Source organism: Gobio gobio (genome assembly GCF_949357685.1).
Source record: "Gobio gobio genome assembly, chromosome: 21".
NCBI classification, from domain to species: domain Eukaryota; kingdom Metazoa; phylum Chordata; class Actinopteri; order Cypriniformes; family Gobionidae; genus Gobio; species Gobio gobio.
Genome location: NC_137117.1, coordinates 13,684,686 through 13,706,463, shown reverse-complemented (window position 1 = coordinate 13,706,463; position 21,778 = coordinate 13,684,686). Strand labels below are relative to the sequence as shown.

Genomic DNA, 21,778 nt, shown 5'->3' with positions numbered 1-21,778 from the left:
TGAAATAATGCTATTGGTCGTGCTAGTTTTTTTTATCCTTAAAGCTGACAGGTTTGTTCAAAAACTAAAAACCGCTCTTACATTTATATGTCAATAAAAGCTTTTGCATAGCATACACCAGCATTTATTTATTTATTTACATTTATGGCAGACTAGACGCATACGTTTTGTTTTTTTTTTTTGCACCGAGCAATCTCAAAATGACATTTCGGGTGGCCCAGATCCAGCAATAGGTGGCCCAGTTACCTTAAATTCTCTACAGAGTCGTTCCCTGCAGTTGCAGACTTGTCTCTGCTAGTCAAGTGTAACGTAGTAAAACAGTGTCACGTCAAAGCGCCCTGCCCTTCCCAGTTTTCCCAGCGTCTCATATGGGTGTCACGGATTTGACTCCGGCCGTGTGCTGTTTCTCAGGGACGCAATAATCTACCGCTGCTTATCCAGGCATAATTCCCGATCGCTTTTGATCGTGACATTATTAATTGTTACCGGCGTGAGGATGACTCGTGCAGCTGTGCGCGTTCCCAGACAACCCCCGTCATGAACGCGCACTGAAGGCGCTCACTCTCCGTTTCATTTCGTCTATCAGAGCCGCTAAACATTACTGACAATGGAAAGCTGAGCCTCGTTCATTCATAGACAGACAACAGTAAATCAAAGGTCATTCAGAGCAGCCAGAAAACAAAAGGATTTTATTCGCACCACATTCGGGGTTCTCGACAAGGTGAGTACGATCGCCTTATTTTATGTCATTCATGTTTTTGTTATGCGTTGAGATTGAAAATAGAGCTCAAGGTGAGTTTAGTCAGATTCTCGGTTGATAAAATAAATTAAAGTCGAAAAAAAAAATGAAGGTCCGAGCTCAATATTTTCCCGTCGTGTTTATAAATCCGGGTATTTGTTTCTCCGATTCGCCGGTTTAAATAGACTGTTAAGATTGTGTCTCTACAACAACAAACGATCGCGGCGTTTTCCATTTAAATCAGATACAATTCGTGTGAATATTGCAATCATGTGGAGCTGTTTCAGAAGTCCTGTCAAGGACTGGTCTGGATTTTTTTTGTGCACGTCACACCTGGACTGGATCAAAAATGACAAATCAGGTTTCATTTTTTTTTTATTGTCTACTATGTAAATTTCTTCTAGACAGTGTTGAGATTAAATGAAGAGCTTCTCGGTGATTTCACTCGCCTCTTAGTTGCAGATCTCAGTGTCTCAAACTGTGCTCAGGTTTGCCAAGAGATTCCAATATGAACTCAAATACAAATGATCTGTACAACTATAATCTCTCTGAGTCTGCTTTTATTTGAAGAGCAACATCTGAGACAAAGTTTAAAGTTAATGTTTTCTGATATGCTTTGTCTTTTGAGATCTTTTTGGTAGATCTATCAATGTCTATGTCTGTCTGTCTGTCTATCTATCTATCTATCTATCTATCTATCTATCTATCTATCTATCTATCTATCTATCTATCTATCTATCTATCTATCTATCTATCTATCTATCTATCTATCTGTCTGTCTGTCTGTCTGTCTGTCTGTCTGTCTGTCTGTCTGTCTGTCTGTCTGTCTGTCTGTCTGTCTGTCTGTCTGTCTTCAGTGAACTACACTTTATACAAAACATGCTGGGTTAAAAACAACCCAAGTTGAGTTGAAAATGGATAAACCCAGCAATTGGGTTGTTTTAACCTGGCAGTTGGGTTAAATGTTTGCCCAACTTGCTGGGCAGTTTTATTTAACCCAACTACTGTTTAAAAATGACTATATGGCTGGCTTAAAGTGAACCCAAAATAGGTTGTAAATTAAAAACCAGACACATAATTACTACAGGCAACAATGATAATCAAAAGGTGAACTTTTATTAATAAGCAATTTAATAAATGTTTGTTTAAATATTAATTATTAAACTTATGAATTATGTTAATTTATCAAATGCATAAACAACTGTTCATTTCCAACATACTTTGGGTTAGTTTTTAGCAAGCAATGCAGTCATTTTTAAACAATAGTTGGGTTAAATAAAACTACCCAGCAGGTTGCGCAAACATTTAACCCAATTGCTGAGTTGAAACAACCCAATTGCTGGGTTTGTCCATTTTCAACCCAACTTGGGTTGTTTTAACCCAGCATTTTTTAGAGTTTAGATACTTTGTATTGTTCTGGTTAAAACATGGTCATCTTAAAAGTACACTCTAAAAAATGCTGGGTTAAAATGGACAAACCCAGCGTTTGGGTTAAATGTTTGCCCAACCTGCTGGGCAGTTTTATTTAACCCAACCATTGTTAAAAAATACTATATGGCTGGCTTTTATATGACAAACCCAGCAATTGGGATAAATGTTTGCTTAAAGCAACCCAATTTCTGGGTTTGTCCATTTTCAACCCAACCTGGGTTGTTTTAACCCATCATTATTATTTTAGAGTTTAGATACTTTATATTGTTCTGGTTAAAACATGGTAATCTTAAAAGTACACTCTAAAAATGCTGGGTTAAAACAACCAAAGTTGGGTTGAAAATGGACAAACCATTTGGGTTGCTTTAAGCAAACATTTAACCCAATTGCTGGGTTTTTCCATTTTCAACACAACTTGAGTGTAAAGAGAAGTTTCGTCTGCTTTGTTGGCGGTATTTGAGATTATGGTTCTCCCACTCAAGATGACTCAAATCTCTAAATATTGAGTTTGCCATAAGGCATGAGTGTTTGATGCCTATTTTTGGACATATTTAAATGTAAGAAGAACTTTTTTTCATAATCTGACTACACTCTAAAAAATGCTGGGTTAAAAACAACCCAGGCTGGGTTGAAAATGGACTAACCCAGCAATTGGGTTGTTTTAACCCATGGGTTAAATGTTTGCTTAAAACAACCCAATTGCTGGGTTAGTCCATTTTCAACCCAACTTGGGTTTTTTTTAACCCAGCATTTTTTAGAGTGTATGCCCTGATTTGGTCATAATCTGACTATAACCCAATGTGGTCATAGTCACGAATTGGTGGCTAATTTTTATGAATCTGTACACTCTCATTTGTACATTTTTGTGTGATCTGATTGCACTTGAGGGTTAGCTTTAGGGCTGGACCTTCATGCCTACATTTTTTTTTTTTCTCCAAAAAATCTTACATTTCCATATGAATCACATTGTGCAGATTCATGTAAAGTAGTTTTCTCATAAGATCGGGTTGGTCATGTAGATGACATGCATTGTGACGTTCTCTTTTCCATACAGTGCTGTTTATGAAAGACACCTTGCATCACGTTACAGTCAATGTTTGTGGGGTTTTACATCAACACCATTTCTAAACACACATTCCCTATACAGAACTGTGTAAATCGTGGGTTTAGAGCCTTGGAAATCCCACCAGGAGAGTTTGAGCATAGAGCTAAGCTATAATTTGTTAGTTTACCACTTCTCATCTTGGTAGAAAGACCTCGCCCACACTTGCTGTCCTCAGAGTGTTTCATTTTCCCAGCCTCCTCATTCTTCACGGCAAAATGCACGTAGGTAAGTGAAAGTGAGAGTGTGGTTTGTTCTAACCAAATCGACCCTGGTTTAAATCTGTGAAGGGCTGGATGGTATCACTGGACCGTTTAGGTCTTTGGTAGGAGAAATAAAGCCTGACAATAGCTGAATATTTTGGGTTTTGTCTTCTCTGTTAACTTGTGTTTAATTTTAATAAGTTCCAGTTCTGTTGTTGTACATCCTGGTTATTGTTGGCACTTTGCCAGTTGAGTCTTTGCCAGAGAGTCTCAATGTCAATGTCAATTCTAGGGTTTAGCAGAGAGGATTCACAGTGCAATTGTGTTTATTCATCAAAGTATACGTGTGCATATGTTTCCCCCCTTTTTTTAAATTGTATCGTCGCCATATTCATTTGCAAGTCCAGTCACTTTGGAAAGTAACAGCCTTTGCTCAACAAACTGCACAATTTGAAGAGCCGTTCATGTCTGTATGGATTTGAACAAACCCTAACTCGATGTATTCAACACTGTTTGTGCTAAGTATGCTTGCCTTAATGCACCACAATAAAGAAATCTAAAGCTGGGTGAACACGGTATAATTTATAATGGGGTCGTTCCATGTCAAATCAACCGAATTTTGGAAACTTCCCCAGCTCAAATGTATTATTTTGTTAATATTTTTTCTGTAGAAAGACAATCATAAATAGCAATGGAAGCCCAAATATTAGATGCCATGGATGTATATTAACTGAGTAGTCGGCTGTTTTGTAGAGGGGGGTCAAAATGACCATTTTCACTCTAGATTTGGAGCCAAATTACAGGGGTGTAAAAATGACAGAAAGATGGCAGCATCATTATTTCATTTTTACACAGAGATTGGTAGGTCTGTTAGTGAAATATGTTGACTTTGGCAATCTTTGCTGCATTATATGCCAACGGTGACAGTTCAAAAATGGGAAAAAAGCACTTCTTGTGTTTTTTGTCTCAAGTTTGCATGTCTGTAACTCAAGAAGCATTAAAGATATCTTAAATATCCCTTTAGATTCTCATTCTTAACTTTTCTTTTGGTTTTTGATCACTGAAAATGAGTGTAATTCAACAATTTGAGTTACTGGCAGGCAAACTTTGGAAAAACAATACTTATGGCACTCAGACAGGTATGTTGTGATATTGAGGTGATAGAAAAAAAACATACATTTCTAGTTTCAGCATTATTTGTACTTCAGATATTCCTTTTTAAATATAAAAAGTATCAGCTGTGTGCAAAATGACCCACATTTGGTTTTCGACCACTGAAATTGACCAGTTTACTCATGGAGCCACATTAAGATCTCCATATCTCTGGGACTGAACCATCGAGGGCCTTTAAAATGGAGAAACCAAATGAAAAGTTTATTAAGAATCAGAATCTAAAAGGATATTAAGATATATTTAATACTTCTTGAGTTACAGGCATGCAAACTTTGAAAAAACAATACTTATGGCACTTAGACAGGTATGCTCAATGCAATTGGGGTTAAAAAAAAAACGAGATACATTTCTAGTTTCAACATTATTTGTACTTCAGTTATTCCTTTTTAAATATAAAAAAAGTATCAGCTGTGTGCAAAATGACCCACATTTGGTTTTCGACCACTGAAATTGACCAGTTTACTCATGGAGCCACATTAAGATCTCCATATCTCTGGGACTGAACCATCGAGGGCCTTTAAAATGGAGAAACCAAATGAAAAGTTTATTAAGAATCAGAATCTAAAAGGATATTAAGATATATTTAATACTTCTTGAGTTACAGGCATGCAAACTTTGAAAAAACAATACTTATGGCACTTAGACAGGTATGCTCAATGCAATTGGGGTTAAAAAAAAAACGAGATACATTTCTAGTTTCAACATTATTTGTACTTCAGTTATTCCTTTTTAAATATAAAAAAAGTATCAGCTGTGTGCAAAATGACCCACATTTGGTTTTCGACCACTGAAATTGACCAGTTTACTCATGGAGCCACATTAAGATCTCCATATCTCTGGGACTGAACCATTGACGGCATTTAAAATGGAGATACCAAAAGAAAAGTTAGTCAAGAATCAGAATCTAAAAGGATATTAACATATCTTTAATACCTCTTGAGTTACAGGCAGGCAAACTTGAGAAAAAAGTGCTTTTTTCCCATTTTTGAACTATCGCTGATGGCATATAATGCAACAAAGATTGCCAAAGTCAACAGATTTTACTAATAGACCTACCGATTTCTGTGTAAAAATTAAATAATGATGCTGCCATCTTTCTGAAGTCATTTAGGCTCCAGGTGAAAATTGTCATTTTGACCCCCCTCAACACAATAGTGGATTGCTCTGTAAATATACATTTGTGACATATGATATTTTGTCTTTCATCACTATTTATGTTTGTCTTTCTACAGAAAAAATATAAACAAAATCAAAAATTTTGTCGGGGAATTTTCCAAAGTTTTGTTTGATTTGACACGGAATGACCCACTTGCAGTAAACAGTACACTCTAAAAAAAAAAAGGTTCTATATTGCACCAAAAATGGTTCTTGGCTCGTAATCATAGGGGAACCTTTTTTAGTGCTATATAGCACCAATTTTGGTGCTTCAGTGGTTCTGCAGCGGTTCTTCAGAGGTTCTTCAGCGGTTCTTCAGAGGTTCTTCACCGGTTCTTTGACTAAGGTGCTATATAGCACCTCTGAAGAACCGCTGAAGAACCACTGAAGCACCAAAATTGGTGCTATATAGCACTAAAAAAGGTTCCCCTATGATTACGAGCCTTTTTTTTTAGAGTGTACTTTCAGAAGTGAGACCGTAATGAGTGAACATCTGATAACTTCAAGGTATCCCCTAAATCTGTTGTACTAGTGTTTATTCCGATGAGCTGTTTATCCTATAGTGATTTGGAGCAATTAGCTGAAGCATCCCTGTCTTCAGTGGCGTTCATCTGTTGTTTCTCTGCATTGCCCGTGGCTGTTGACGGTCCTTATGGGTGCCTTCATGAGGAGGGACTGATGCTCTTAATTAGATGTGCTCATGGCATCTCTCTCGAAGGGGCCCGGATCCCGTGAAGTGGCCTTAATGCTTTTCGGAATTCTGTGAATGCCTTTTAGTGAAAGCCGTGAAAGTTTAAGTCTGCTTCAAATGAGATCATTGGAAAAGCAGCTCTTTAAGGCAAAATTCCTGTTAATTGGTAACGTGCCGACGCAGTGGGGCCTTTGTCCTCCCTTCACTGGGACCCTCTGTCTGTGAAGAGTCATACACTCAGCTCCGGGCTCCCTTATGAATGATGCACTTGTTTCTGTAGACTGGCTTTGAGAATTGGCATGCAATAAAAAGTGGCTTTATCTTTAGAAAAGCTATTATGTGAACCAGTGATCGTAAGAAGCACGATTCGAGAGATAGTAATCAGAGGACAACATAAAACACCCTCAGACTGAACTTTTGGGAAGATGCTTGACCAAATGATATCAATGGAGCCAAGTAAAAAAAATCAAAAGATATATCAAAGGAATACATTCATACCTTACTGTAATCTCCCATAAATATAAGTTATAAAATCTCCCAAATTGCTTATAAAACATATATTATATTAATTGTTTTATATATACAGTTGAGCACATTTCTCATTTACAGTACTCTAATGCAAAATAATATTTATTTATATGTATTTATGCATAATGGTAGTATTTGTCTCCCATAAATATTTCTTATCTCTCCAAATATATCCCCATATCTTTTGTGTGTGTGTGTGTGTGTGTGTGTGTGTGTGTGTGTGTGTGTGTGTGTGTGTGTGTGTGTGTGTGTGTGTGTGTGTGTGTGTGTGTGTGTGTGTGTGTGTGTGTGTGTGTGTGTGTGTGTGTGTGTGTGTGTGTGTGTGTGTGTGTGTGTGTGTGTGTGTGTAATGTATGTATAATTATATAAATAAATATATTTATAAATAAAATGTATAAAAAATATAAATTATTAATTATTTAAATTATATATATATATATAATTTAAATAATTAATAATTAATATTTTTTATTGATTTTATATATATATATATATATATATAATAAAATAAAAAATTATTTAAATTATATATATATATATATATATATATATATATATATATATATATATATATATATATATATATATATATATATATATATATATATATATATATATATATATATATAATTTAAAGAATTAATAATTAATATTTTTTATAAATTTTATTTATAAATATATATTTATATCTCAAAGGAAATACATTCATACATAAAATTTATAAAAAATATGAATTATCAGAATTATTTTTATATATATATATATATATATAAATTAATAAAAAATATTAATGATTTTATATATATATATATATATATATATATATATATATATACACCAAGTCTATTCATTAATTTTTTTTATATATATTTTTTCTCTCCGAGTTAAACGCATTTCTCATTTACAGTACAGTACTCACTACAAAATATAGAAAATATAGTGTATTTATGCATAACGGTAGTATTTTAACTGAATTTTTTTTTTTTTTTTGCTTATTTGTAAAACTACGCTTTGTGATTTGAATGTGCTTAATTGTCATTAAAAAATATTGCATTGAAAAATAATGCATCTCACAATGCATAAATAAAAATTAGTTCTGTGATATAAAAAGTATTAAATATGGATAAAATGTATTAATTTAATGTTTAGAAACATCTGTTAATGCATGGGCGTGGTTTGATATCACAGGAAACTGTCACCTTCTCTTTTATGTGTGTATATGAGAGTACAATAGACCCTGATGCCGTTCACATGTGATTTAACAACCGCCACGTTTCGTGTGATTGGCAGTGGAATTTGCATTTTTAACGGTCACGCTATCGGCCTCTCTGGGTTTGGACAATACAGCTGAGATTTTGCTGTGGCCACCCACAGATCTAGTTAAATTTTTAATGCAGCAGACGGCTAACTTCCATTGTTGTGTGTGTAGCTTTCTCTCCATGTTCTGTTGCTCTGTCCCAGTTATGCGTCTAATTGCTTCCTACCAATGCTCAAGGACAGTTGTGCGAATGTGTAAATGCCCTTTTTTGGTGAGAATATTGGTTGCTTTTTGATTTTGTCCCCTTTGAGATTCTTTCAAACTTGTGTGTAGTGTTCATATGAAGTCACATCAAACATTGTTTAAGACATTTTAAGACATTTATTTGCATGTTTATATACAGACCAACGATTGAAGTGATTTGCGCTCTGACAGTAATTGTCCTGAAATGTGCCACTTAAGGTTTATTCCAAGGCTTTGACGACTGCAATGACTCATTTTAACGAGATTGATTTAGAGATGCAACTTCTCTGAGACTGGTTTGCCAAACCTCACAACATGCTTAACGTTAGCTGTTGGACTGCCTTTGAGCTTAGTCGATTGTGGTATGACCCATGCACAAACATCCACTTAATCAATTCATGAGACTTGACTTTATTCATTATCGTCACTCAGTGTGTCAGAGACCCGTTTTTGGTCACAGGAAGGAGTTTGAAGTGGGTGACCCCTCCGAACTCTCATCGCTGTGGACCCATCTGTCCACATCTGATGTCATTTGAATGGAGGACGTGGCGGTGGTGGTCCGTTCAGGGGAACACAGCGCTACTGTGTCCACACGGAGTTCAGGGCCACTTCCTGTCAACCCGGCGAGCGAGGCCACAGATGCTTCACGTCTCGTTTCAATCCTCCCTCTGTTCTCTCCTTCCATTTTGTGACAGGAAAACAAGGATTGATGGGATTTTATTCTTAAGTATGATTATGAAGTGCCACTCAGTTCAGCCATTGATATGGACATTTGAACAGGCTTTGAGTACCCATCCAAATAATATCCGAATGCGGTTTATCGAACGGTTTATTTTTTTTTTCTTATCCACCCCACATTTTTATCTCAAAAATAGCTTATCTATTGAGTCATGGCTTGATATTTTCGCTGCTTGCAGCCTGTTAAGTGAAACAGGATATTATAGACCTTAGTGAGGTTAGAAATATTTATTTATTTAATATTTAAGTTGACTCAACTGGATGTGAAAGATAGATTTACAGTTTATACAGTAGTTTGTAAGGTCAAAGGTCATGACCAGACCCACATGCATTTGCACATGCAGAACTTGTATAAAGATGAGCAGCATTTGAATGGTGTTTGCCTGTTTCTACACATACATTTAACTATATCCATATAAAATTAATGTTTTACAATATTTACATCTGCAGAATTTCCTCCTAGAACAGCATATATTTAAACGTTTGCAGATTCCAGTCTACATAGTTTTGTCCACTAGAATTTTTTCGTTTTGGAACAGGATATTTACAGTTTTTTTTTGGCTAAACCTCTGAAACTCTATTAAACTAGAAATTAAACATGGCGTCCATTGAGAAACTATTCCCTTTACTTGCTTGTTTTATTAAAACGTCACTTTGAATGTTTAGCCAGAAATCTGCCTTTTTTTTTTTGGTAACGTCTGGTGAAAACAAAATGGTGAAATTACATTTATTTTAAAGGGGTCCTATAACGCCCTTTTCACAAGAGGTAATATAAGCCTCAGGTGTGCCCAGAATGTGTCTGTGAAGTTTCAGCAAAAAATACACCACAGATTATTTATTATAGGATGGTTTGAAAGCCCCTATATGGGTGGCAGCAAAAACACAGTTTCCGTGTGTCTCTTTAAATGCAAATGAGCTGCTCCGCCCCACCCCCTTTTCAGAACAGGGCGGAGCCTTTACAGCTCGACGACTTGTGCATGAAGGCACCTCACAAAACTGATTTCGGACAGACTACTGAGGCAGTGTAACAGTTTAATGATCTACAGCAAAATAGAGAGAGCTTTGGTGAGAACTAAACAAATTTTGAATTACTACATTAGTAATTTCTCGCTAGAAATGACATCAGAAGTGGAAAAAGTTTGTAAAAAAAACGGACATTTACACGCAAACACAACTTTCGAACGCCATCTTATTTCCCCAGCTCAACTGTGACTGAATGGAACGCACAGGATTGTGGGATATCAAAGGCAGCGAAGGATACTTATATGCTGCCTTCAAAACTCGGATCAGATGAAGGTCTCTCAGGAGACAGGAAGTGAAGCCAACATTAGATTTGGACGTGCCTCGATGCCTTTTGTAGTTGAAATGTGTCCTTCGAAGGCAGCATTTTCCAGGTTTAGGACGCAGCCAACAACTAGAGTGTTGAGAAACCTCACACAGCGAGTAGAATTCGCAAAGATGGATCAATACCAACTTCATTTTCAGAACATGTAACTACCACACGTTATATTTTGTGAATGTACACAAAACGCCTTTGTGAATGTCCTGGTTACTGTTGTCTCTGTATTCACAGAGATCAGAGCTGTCATTAGTTTTATTTTTATAATAAAAGTGCGCTTCTGAATTGCATTTTCAGGTTAAAATAACAAGTTCTGGTGAATACAGTAAGAAACAAAGCTTTTGCCATATTCGCCCATTCAGAAAGTCGATTTGCAAAGTAAAGTGCGGTACTTGCGTGTTCTGGATGTGAAGTTGGATCACAAAGAGTTGGATTTGATCCATCTTTGAGAAGCAATTTTTGTGCAAACCCTGCGTTTACTGACCCTCGTTTGGAAAACAGTCCAATTCACACAAACATAGCTCATTTCTTGGCCACATTCCCTTCACAAATGAAATGAATTCACTGCATCCTCAGTGGCTCAGATGCCAGGAGTTTATTATTACAGCCAAAATCAGAAGAGTTATTGTGTTTAAATAGATGAGATATTTAATGACTAGCTGCTCTAGTCTGGTACACCGTTGTCATTTGCGAAAACAAAATGGCGGCGTCGTGGGTGTAAACGTGCAGATTAAGGGGCAGTAATATTATAATAAGATCCCCTTCCTATGTCACTAGGGGAGAGAAATCTGAGCAGCTCGTTTTTTCACATGCTTGCAGAGAAAAGCTTACCAAAACAAAGATACTGGATTGTCTTTTTTCACGTTTTCTGGGTTGGTAGATGCACCGAGGGAACCGATTATAGCACTTAAACATGGAAAAAGTCTGATTTTCATGAATTGTCCCCGTTACATAAAACACTTGTTTGCCAAAATGTCCATTATCCATTGCAAAGCTGTTATTAATTTGCTTTGTATTTGAAATAATTGGTGTGTTATCTTTATGGAAACTGGCATACACTATAAAAACTGTTTATAGTGTAAAATCAAGACTTCATGATATTTAGGATGACAGGAAGGCTAATATTAATTGATTCGTCCCGTGCAAGATCCCATTTTACCTCACCCTCACCTTAGTGGTTGGTGAGGGCTTTTGTTTTGCGTTCATACGCCCACATCATCAACATGGAAAAATGCATTGTCTCAATTGTGCAAGCGAACAACCAAGTACGCTTGGGGGATGTTTTCTGTAGAGATGAAGTTGACTCCTTCGTGTCATGAAGAAGACACAAAGGAGAACGCTAGCGCTAGGTTCACTGAGTTCATAGTCTATTTAATATTAATTTGTGCGTGAATATTAAAGAGGCATTTTCATTATCCCCCAGTCCTTAAGGGAAAAGCTTAGTGGCATTCTGATTTAAAAGACAAACCTAAAAAAAATCCCAAACTTCTCAGAATCACATGCATGTGCGGCAGACGTTTGTGACCACTGTGGAATTCCCCTTTAAATGCGAGCACGCCTGGCAAAGCATCATTTCAAAGGAAGTTCATTTCTTGGTGGCGACTGGCAGTGCCATTTGAATATTTAAACAGTAGTGTGAGCTGTAATGGAAATCGCTTCTCTGTTCGGTCGCTCTTCTGAAGTCTGTTATGGAAATGCGGAGGGTCAAAGGCTGTTATGTTTGATGGCTGGATGAATCACGGGTCATCTACGGGGGCATTTGATTGCCGCTCTGATTTACCCTTGGCTGTTGTTTTGGTGCATCACCATGCTTGTGGCTTCTTCCGCCCCTTCACTGTACGAGAAGACTCAGAGGTCTTTAGTCATGTCTATTTCCTCTATTAATTTCCAGAGGAAGTTCAAAGGTGACAGAATGTGGAACCCAGTCTGTTTTCCGAGTGATCAGGAATCAGCTGATTCTGAGTGTTCGCTGTACCAATGGGTCGTGCCCTGACTTGCTTGCAGAATGTGACTAGAGCTGCAGAATTACTGAAGACATGAAGGGGCAGATATGGACCCGACCACAGTAGCACACCACCGAAAGTTATATAGTGCTTTAAATAATACACATTGTTTCAAAGCAGCTGCACATAAGCTAGATTTCCATCAAAGGTAAAATTGCAAATTTGGAATATCGCATAAAACATTTGCGAATAAAGCACCGTTTCCATCCAGGCAGTCGAAGAGAGCAAAATCATCACTTCCTGATAAACTGGCGATAAAATATCACTAAGAAGAATGGAAGTTATACTATATATATAATAGTGTTCATATATATAATATATTACGCCTCAGCTGTACGCATTACAAGTCATTTGAGTTATGTAATCAGATTACTTTTTCAAGTAACTTTTAAAGTAACGCATTACTTTTAATTTTAATTTAGTTACTTTTTCACATTTATTTGACTGACAGCTCTCCTGTCCCCATGTTGAGAGTAATTGCAGAGGTGTTGTGTGTAAACATGAGGGTTATTGTAGTTCTAGACTAAATTTGTGCATTTAACGGTTTGCGAAAAAGAATAGAGTTTGCTTTTATATTATTAGCAACGGATAGGCTATAATACTTTCTCATTTACCGTCAACATTCAGCAAATACGCATCTATATTGTTAAAACAAATCTCTGAATATCCAATAAACATTTAATTTCACAATCCTTTCAGATTTAATCAAATCCAGGCGTGAGATCTTGCACATTTGTAGCCTGCATTAATGTGTTTCTGTGCATGACGGTCGCTCCGTGCCAAGTGAATATGGTCAGGAGAGTTCAGCTTCACTGGAAACGCGACAAACTTTATATCCTTGATTTGCGCTATATTTAGTTGACCACTATGTCGTGTTAGTGTCATGTACATTGTGTTACCTTGTCTGTATTTGAAACAAATGCGATTACCAGTGCACACAAATTTAGCAGATTACTGAGTGCCCTGTTAGCCTACAGTGTTTACTTCCTTTTTATTCATATATTTTATTTGTGGAAAATATTGTAATATGATTTCAGAATCAAGAAGTTGCCATCTACAGTATAAGCATGTTTATTTTAAAGATACATTTTTCTAATTTATTAAATATTAACATATAATTTATATCGGCCATCAGTCACCCTGCTCTCTAAGATATCGGCATCGCTCCTGAAAAAAAAACAATAATGGTCGAGCACTAATCACTTAAATCAATGTTATATACTGTATATCGCCATATTGTCCAGCCCCAAAACATGTTAAATGTAAATGTAAAAACATAAAATGATGCTGAATATAAGATGGTAAATATTTAACTGATGAGTTGTCAATACAATATATAACAATACAATATATAGGGTATGATTTTACCCCAAAATTCAACATATTGACACAAAATGACACCTGCAAATCCACGTTTGCTGCCTGGAGTCCAGTTGTTTCTGTGAAATGCAGCGATCCTTTTGATTCTCTTTTCTGTATCTTTTGGCAGTTTTTAAAAATATACCTCAGATTTCTTGTCAAATCTGTTTGCATAGTCAATCTCAAAGCTCTTTCCCATTTTAGATGTGTTTTGTGTGTTTTTAGCGGCATTCACACTGAAAACCAATGCTGCCACTGAGTCTTTTTTGCCACTCAGTGGGCGTAACCGCTGTAATCCAGCTGACGGTGACACCACGCACTACCTCTATTGACATGAGAACTAACTGTCATCAATGGGTTGGGCAAGTAAGGTTATCAGACGATAATTAAACAACGAAATATGTCTCCGTAGAAGTGAAGTGAAGTGACGTGTGGCGACTCATACTTGGAATTTGTGCTTGCATTTAACCCATCCAAGTGCACACACACAGTAGTGAACACACACACACCGTGAATACACACCCAGAGCAGTGGGCAGCCATATTGCTGCGGCGCCCGGAGAGCAGTTAGGGGTTCGGTGCCTTGCTCAAGGGTCTCACCTCAGTCGTGGTATTGAGGGTGGAGGAGAGCGCTGGTTATTCACTTCCCCACCGACAATTCCTGCCGGACATGAGATTCGAAAACGCAATCTCATGTTGCAAGTTCGACTCTCTAACCATTAGGCCACGTCTACCCCTTGAGCAGCGCTGATGTTTTCACCTTCATTTATAAAAATTGTGTTTATTATATCAGAATTCCTGAGTGTGTCCCTTTAAGCTCGGAAAGTAGAACATGGCATTGACAACTCCAAGGTCATGGGGTTGATTCCCAAGGAATGTATGAATTGATAAAATGTGTGCTTTCAATGCAACACAAGTAGTTTTGTATAAAAGCGTCCTCCATATACATTAATGTAATGTTAAATGTACTTAGACACTATTCTATGGTATTTTATAGAGTGTTCACACTGAAAAACGCAGCGAGACGTAGTGCACTTTGAGCACTTGGATGATATACTTGACTGAAAAAGAAGTGTTAAATGTTGTACACTTCAGTTAGAGCAAGAGTTAAATACACTAATGCATCACATGCATTTGAAATGTCATTTCAACGGTAAATGCGCCCAGATGATACCACCCTTTAAGGTTCATGCAGTAGATGGTCGAGTTCATTGTATAATGTGAATACAGAGTCTATATTAATAGTGTGTCATTTGGTGTGCCAGTTTACCCACAGTCCTGAAGTGAGATCCAGCATTTAGAGAAGTCACTGTTACCCCACAGTAACCCCGCCCCCAGCCCCTGACGCAAGCGGTTCTTACTTCTAGCCCAGCAATGTTTTGGTGCTACTTAAGAACCACTTTTCCTGGTTCGGAGCTGGTGCTTTGGGTGTGGAAAGACAAAGAACCGATTTGAAACTAGGCTCTGGCTCCGAACCAGCACCAGCACTGCCTTGGTGGAAAAGGGGTACCGTGCGGTACTTTGATATCATCTCGAACAAGCCTGGTGTGTTTCAGTGTTTGTGTTTCCCGCTGCCTCGCTAGAGTTGCTGAGAAAGATGAGACGTATACAGTGACGTAAGACCTGGCTCTGTGCTGGCTCTCTAGCATGTGGAAAGGCAAACCGGCTCTTAGAAGGCTCGTCATTCGAACCAACTCCGAACTGGCTTTGAACTAGCACCTGGTTCATTCTGGTGGAAAAGGGGTATTGAGAACTGTGGCAAGCACTGCTGTGGTGAATTATTGAGGGCTACAGTAGGTACATTTATGTTATAATTAATCTCAAATCTGGTTAGTTTGGTTCAAGGTTTAGAACGCTTAGAAGTCAGTTTTGAAAATGGCAGGAGAAACACCAAGGTTGGACGTTTACTGTTATCTATTAATTCGGACAACAACTTCCATCTTATTTTTAAAGTACGAGCGTATGCGGCCATCTGTAACTTAAATGTGTCTGGATTCCGGTGTCAGCCCCTTCCAGTTATTTTAGCCGTACTAAAACAGTCCGTTATGCTGATTGATATTGCAAACTGGTATTTGTTATCACATTATTGTAGGTTTACCTTTTACTTTGTTATTCTTCTAGTCACTTACCTATGGTGGCTAATGAATCTCGCACATTCACAGAAAATAGCTTACTTCCACGTTGTGAATAAGGTGAATAACAGAGAAATGGTCCTATATTTGCCTATACTGTATACTCTTATATTGTAAAACGCATTCTTGCTAACCAACAGAGAAGACATTCCTGACTCAAAGGAAGGCAGAGACTGATAACAAGCATGGAATGTGTGCCTTATGGGCTCATCTCTGTGACTTCAACCTTGCCCTGGGTGTGTGAGAGGTGGAGAGATGTCAGGACTTGTCTCTTCATGCGGCCTGCATTCCTGAACTACTACAGGGATGAGTGATCAGACAATATGGTGAACATGCACTACAGATTTTGAAAGAAGTCTCATAAGGCCCGTTCACACCTAGAGCTATAACCACGACTATATTAGCGTTCCCATCATCGTTGTGCTATCGCACACAATATCGTTCTGTTCAGGGCTTGACATAAACACCCGCTAATTAACCCGCCAAATGCGTGTGTATTTCAGCAGTGGCGTGTACCGCAGTCACTCCTGCTAGCCACTTTGGTGGGTTGAAATTTATATATAATATATACCTTTCAATTGTAGTCTTTTAAAAAGACTACATCCAAAGTAATAAACTGCAATGTAGTGTTGTCAAAATTATAAAGTTTTTCAATACATATCGATACTGAAATAAAGATTTCAATGCTCATTTTCTGCAGAATAGATACACGACATCAGCTGCGCTTTCTCTCTCTCTCTCTCTCTCTCTCTCATCTCTCCGACACACAAACCCGCCTCCACTCACTCACTCGTTTCATTTGCTCCAGATGAATATTGTTGGAGTCACAGGTCTTGAATTTCGCCGTGATATTGTGCATAATTTTACTAATTCCCGCAGATTTTGTGTTCACACCTAAAGTGCGCACATAAAGCTGCATCTCAGCACTAAATTGAGTTCTTTTTCGATGCTTATTGCGGTTAAACAGTCAAATACACACAAAATAATGTCAAAATGCTGGTCTTGGCGAGTATTCATGTAAACACAGTCGGTTCTGTTTTAAGTGAACCTAAACAGTTGAGAAAGAAAACGCATTTCCCCTCTGGCTCTCAGCGAAGGCGGTCGCATTCTCTCCTCTCTCCTCTCGTCTCCTTACTCCCTCCTCTCCTGCTTGCTTCTCTCGTCTCGTCTAGTCTACTGTCTTAAACTTCCCTGTTGCAAGTCGTGTTTCATGTCGTAATGTGTGCTTATGTTGCTGAGATGTTTTTTTACTGTTCTCAAACTGTGCTCCCGTAGGAGCATAGTCTGGGGGTTGTTTTTTTTTTCATCTCCTCACCCCTACCTACCTATCCTCATGTTATGCTGTATTTTCTGTCCAACTTAAGATGGCGCCGCAAATGGCGACTCGGTGTGACTCGCACAACACCAAATACATTTCACTGCCAGCTGTATACTTGTATGTAACTGTGTACGTGACAAATAAAACTCTTTGACTTTGACTTTGGCATGTGTAACAGTATAATGGATCCATGCGTCAGGTCTTAAAGTGACAGCAGCCTATTATACCTGCTGCCAAATTACGAGATAATAATATAAATATATATATATATACAGTATATGGCAGTTTTCCCCCATAGTTTCGACGTCAGAATTGTGGCCAGTGAAAATGCTGAGTGGCTAGTAACTTTGGAAACCACTAGCCATAGTGATTAGTGAGCAAAAATGGTCTGATTGGCTGTCAATGTTTTTATCGTTCATCAGCTGGGGGAAAAAAAATAATTCTTAAAATGATTCCAACCACGTCGTTTCTCTGTGCCGTTAAAGTTGTGGTGGGCACGGTAAAAAAAAAAGTAAAAATAGGGCCACAATGTTTTGTATAAATATGAAGGAATTTTTCCGTATCAGGTGTTTTACCTGTATTTTGAATTATACATTGCATCGGGTTACCTTAAATTTCCATAAAATTACTGGATAATGTTCTGGCGGAAAATTACCAGTACATTTTCCGTTTTGTGTGTGTGTGTGTGTGGGGGTGGGTGGGTGGGTTTTACAGTATTTCTTTTACAGTATATGCTATTCTTTTTATATTTATTCTTTATTCTCACCAAGGCTCAATTTATTTGATCAAAAATACGAGAAAAAATCTAATATTGTGAAATATTATTATCATTTAAAATGTAGTTTTTTTCCCTATATTTAAATTTTTTTTACCTATTCCTGTGCGTTTTATAGACATAATATTTTTTTTTCCTATACAACATGACAGCATTAAAATTTTTGGGTGATCTGTCCCTTTAAATCCATTCTGCAGAATTCCACAAATACCCCCCACATTGAAAGCAAAATGACCCATTTCTTCAACCCTTTCACACTCGCATCTTGCACAGGAAAATCGGAGCACTGAATCATTGGGAATTCAAGCAAATCAGAAGCTATTGACCTTAAGTCAATGACGACATTCGTGAAATGCTCCCTTCATGACAAAATTGCCTCAACCGAAGGATGCAAAGAGGGTCATCCATGAGTTTCACATTAAAGAGTCCCTCTTCCTTAGAAGGGCTTAGACTTAGAGGTAACGCTTATCTCTCGTAATGTGCCGCCGGATAAATGTGATGCTCCATTTTTAATCTACAACCTCGTTCTCTTCGGCTGTGGTATCTTCATTCAAGGGGGCGTCACCGTGAGAAAGGGCGATAGAGTTGAACAAATCCGTAATTTGTGAGAGTGTAGCTTTGTCCACATGCTACACGACTGGCTGTGAAAGAAATGGATGCGTCTTTTTTGCTTCTTTCCTTTTCATGAAGGAAATCTTCAGGGGAAAGATAAACCCCAAAGGGTCCTTATATCTCCTCCACTCTCTCACAGTATCTCTCGCACACACATCCCCCAGCCGCCCTTGTTTCTCTCTAATACTCCTGACCGCAGATCTCTGCTCTTTGCACACACACCATGACCATATTTAGATGCAGGAAAGAAGCGTGCTCGTATGATTGTTTACAGATGACAGCAGGAGACTGTAGGACCGTGACTCACTGGCGTTGCTGTAGGATCAAGAACGCTGAATGCAAATGCAAAATCCCTGCCTATTAATTACAGGCACTGGTATGCATTTCGGCCATATGACACAATGTTTGTTCGGTGCGGATTCATATTTGTTGGTTTTCAGGGCTCACAAAAAAAAGTGCATAAAGTCTCATTACTTAAAGGTGCTGTATGTAATTTTTTCGCTGTACTAAAGGATAAAAATACCATAATATATTTGCAGTTATTTAGGAAACATGCTAAGTTTCTGAAAAACAATGAATGTCGGAATGTCTGTTTTTGTTTTGGTCTGTGCAATAATGCACGCTGCCAGTTTACCCAATAGTATTTCGTCACCCAAGGTTAAGTGTCCTCAAACTGGCAACTCGCGTGAGCGTCGAGTCTGATGCTGCGTTCACACCAAATGTGAATAGAGCGTAAAAATCCTGTCTACCGCGTCTAGTTGGACGCTTCAACATTTTGAATCCATTCGCGCGGCCACAGCGAATTTGACGCGCGTATAAATCGAGCGTTTGAAGCGAAATAGACGCACGTTCAAGGCGCTCCAGGAGAAATATGTCATAAAACACCACTCTGCCTCTTTTCATTTTCATTAAAAATATATATTAAACATTAATAGCCACACAAATGTGGTCCAGGCAACTCCTACATTATCTCCACTGCATTTAAATATCCTAAAAAAATTTAGTTATGAAACTTCTCTTTGCCCTCAGTCAAAACGATTTGTCAGACAACAAATTATAGATTCATGACACCAAAGATCGGCCGTTAGATCTACACAAGACGAATTCTATCTCATGTTTAACCACTAGAGAGGCATCCGAGCCAGCGGCAAATGTCAGAAGGACTGGCCGAGGAAAGGCTGCTCTCGCCGGGGTTAATGAGCGCTGAGCGCCTGGATCTCACAACTCCAAAAACACCAGATACATTTTTTAAATAGGCGCTCTCTTTATAAATAAACCACAGATTTGAGCTTTAAACAACTACATTCTCACCTGAAAAAGTCTTAAAACTACATTTTGTGACAAAAAAGTAGTATTTTAAAATTATGCGGGGTTTCTCATCACGTCACTTTACCACGTGACAGCAGCAAGCAGGCTCCTGATTGGTTAATGCGGCGCGAATTGACGCCAAAGTTCACATTTTTCAACTCGGGCGTCAGACGCGAATTCGCTTCAAACAAGTGAATGCACAGAAAGCACCACAAGACGCTCAATTCGTGTCGCCGCAGGACCTCCAGACGTGCGTCAACGCGCCTTTCCATTGACTTAACATTGAAATCGCTCGCTCCTGAAGCTCTATTCGCGTTTGGTGTGAACGCAGCATGAGGAGGGGACAGGGAAAACTACTCTCCAATATTTTACATTTGGACTGTAGTACCCATGTTCAACCACTAGCTGTCAATATTACATACTGCACCTTGAAATGCGACTGCTTAATATTTATGAAAATATCAGAAAATCTTTGAAAAATGTTATGAAATTTCTCACGTTCTCATTCCTGTATTGACTTGAAACAGGAAGTTTGGGCAGGAATCTCTGTAGTTGTGTATGTGGTGGATATTTTTTGATGAAGAATAAAATGTTTTCTTTAAAAGAGTGGCAAAGGTGGTGTGTTAAGAAGATGGAAACTTTTGTCAATTATTTAGTTAGTTTAGTTTGAACTATGACCCAGTTTTAGTATCATTGAGAGAGGTTTTTTTTTTTTTTTTTTAAATGAAATGAAATAAATTTTTCCACCATATGTTCGTTTATCATTTTAATTTAAAGGTGCATCATATACTCACCCTCAAGTTGTTCCAAACCTGTATGAGTTTCTTCTGTTTGACTTGCCAACTGTCTGGTCACCAACATTCTTCAAAATATCGTCATTTTTTTGGGTGAACTATCCCTAACATTTTTTAAAGGTTTGTGTTTTTGCTCCAGGACATTTCTTGACCGGTTTCGTGAGATTCCCCCGAGAACAGAGCTTTATCATGAAGTTTAAGATGGCCTGCAGTTCTCCCTAAGATATCTTGGCTCAGAGTTTAGAGAATGTGATATGTTTACACTGTGCACGCATACTAACACCTCTTCGTGAGCTCTCCGTAGCCAAGAGAATGGTTTTGTAATGAAGCAGGTTTTATTTTTACACAGGCTTCTTTCGAATTCCACAGTGCTTTTATGTCATCTAGTTACACAATGATAAGTTAGGTAGGCATTAATCATTGGGGCCATTTCCAAACTTCAGGACCTCTGCATGTTGATTTGTGAAGTTGTAGTTGTAGTAATGCATGACCTATTGCGGCATAACAAATACAAACGCAGAGGAATCTACCCTGGTAGAGTCATGTTTATTCATGCATGTGCCTTTGTGATGTGTAATCCTGCCACACCTTTCATGCAAAGCAGCAATAATGCCGCTCAGATTTACTAGATATGCAGGACATTAATCAAAGACCAGTACATGGTGTTTCAGAACATTTTAGAGTCCGCTCATCTGGACACATTATAATTTGCATACCAGGTTCAATCCGGTGTAATGTCTTTTATGTTGCAGTTTAAAGTGCATGATCTTATGTAGATTACCGTTATCTCAATCAGGATGACGTTTTCTGATTTTGCATGCGGCTCCTCCTGAGTGCCAGACTCCAGATGTGCACTTTTCACCCTCTATTAGAAAATA

At 38.0% G+C, this 21,778-nt stretch overlaps 1 protein-coding gene across 4 annotated transcripts in view; it reads left to right on the top strand.

Annotated features, from left to right (window-relative positions):
• Positions 1-340: 340 nt before the first annotated feature.
• src (v-src avian sarcoma (Schmidt-Ruppin A-2) viral oncogene homolog) overlaps positions 341-21,778 on the top strand; it is a 68,646-nt gene continuing 47,208 nt past the window's right edge. For 3 of the 4 annotated variants that reach the window (XM_079802144.1, XM_079802143.1, XM_079802146.1), the window contains exon 1: positions 341-721. The gene's annotated coding sequence lies outside the window, so the exon portion shown is untranslated. The remainder of the gene's footprint in view (positions 722-21,778) is intronic. The other variant, XM_079802145.1, reaches the window with a different exon arrangement.